Raw genomic sequence first — 1,192 nt, 5'->3', positions numbered from 1 at the left:
TAAAATACCTGTTCAATAAATAAGAGAGCGTTTACCTGTAAGATAGACCATGAATATACGTATACAGCCTATGGCCTGTATGCGCACTGTTTTCAGCATCTTCTTCTGGACTGATGCTACAATATAAAAACAAAAGTATCATAATAATGGGGCCCCTGGTAGCTTGGGGGCTACAGCTTCAAGCTGATAAATAGTGTTTTTTGATACAACAGTTCTAAAAATGGCCTATTGGGCTGAGGAGCAGTGTAACTGCATTCTCTGGAGTGACAGAACTGATCATCCAACATCGGTACCTGACCTCACTAATGCTCCTGTGACTGAATGCAATCAAATCCACCAACATGTGGACTAGATGTTCCAACATCCAGTATAAAGCCTTCTCAAAAGAGTAGAGGCTGTTACTAAAGCAAAAAGTGAGACAAACACCCTATTAATACCCTTCATTTCAGAACAAAAACGTTTCCACAAACATATGGAGATGTGATTATATTACAGACACTATAATTAAACAATTGACTGCACAATTTTTGGATGTATGATTTTATGCTATTCTGGACGCGGCCGTAGTTCATTTACCTCTATTAGGCTTAAACTCAAATGGCTCCCTGCTCCCGGTTATTATATGGCCTATATAGTGCACTACATAGGGAGCAAGGAGCCGTTTGAGACTCAGCCGAAGCTTCATGTGGTAAAACCCTCCTCCGCCCCCTGCTGGACGCGAGTGTGCAGCGCAATATTTTATGTAAGCGGATATTTTCTATTGCTGTGTAACGTCAGCGTATCACATACCACATACCACATATTCATATTTATTTAAAAAAAAAGAAATAAAATATAAATCGATAACTATCACGAGCTGATAAAAGTTCTGGCGTAGATTTTAATGTTTAATGTCTGTTTCAGTCTTTACATCGTTTTTCACCCTCCGCTGCTGCCGTTATGTCCACAGATATCCAGCACGCATGCTCTCCTCGTCTCATCAGGACCCTACACAGTGGAAGACACGAGTCACCTGCTCCCAGAGCGTCTTACCTGCATCCTTAAACGCTGAAATGGACGGACTTAAACTGGACTCATTCGCTGAATCGGTTCTTCACGCCGTTCGCCAACAGTTTAGTCTCCGTTGATGCCAGTTCTCCAGACCGTGTGCGTTTATTCGCCTCTGATGCTCCGCTGCCTCCAGACTTCAAAC

Source organism: Colossoma macropomum, unplaced genomic scaffold (assembly GCF_904425465.1).
Source record: "Colossoma macropomum unplaced genomic scaffold, Colossoma_macropomum, whole genome shotgun sequence".
NCBI lineage: Eukaryota > Metazoa > Chordata > Actinopteri > Characiformes > Serrasalmidae > Colossoma > Colossoma macropomum.
Note: the sequence above shows the minus strand (reverse complement) of the source record.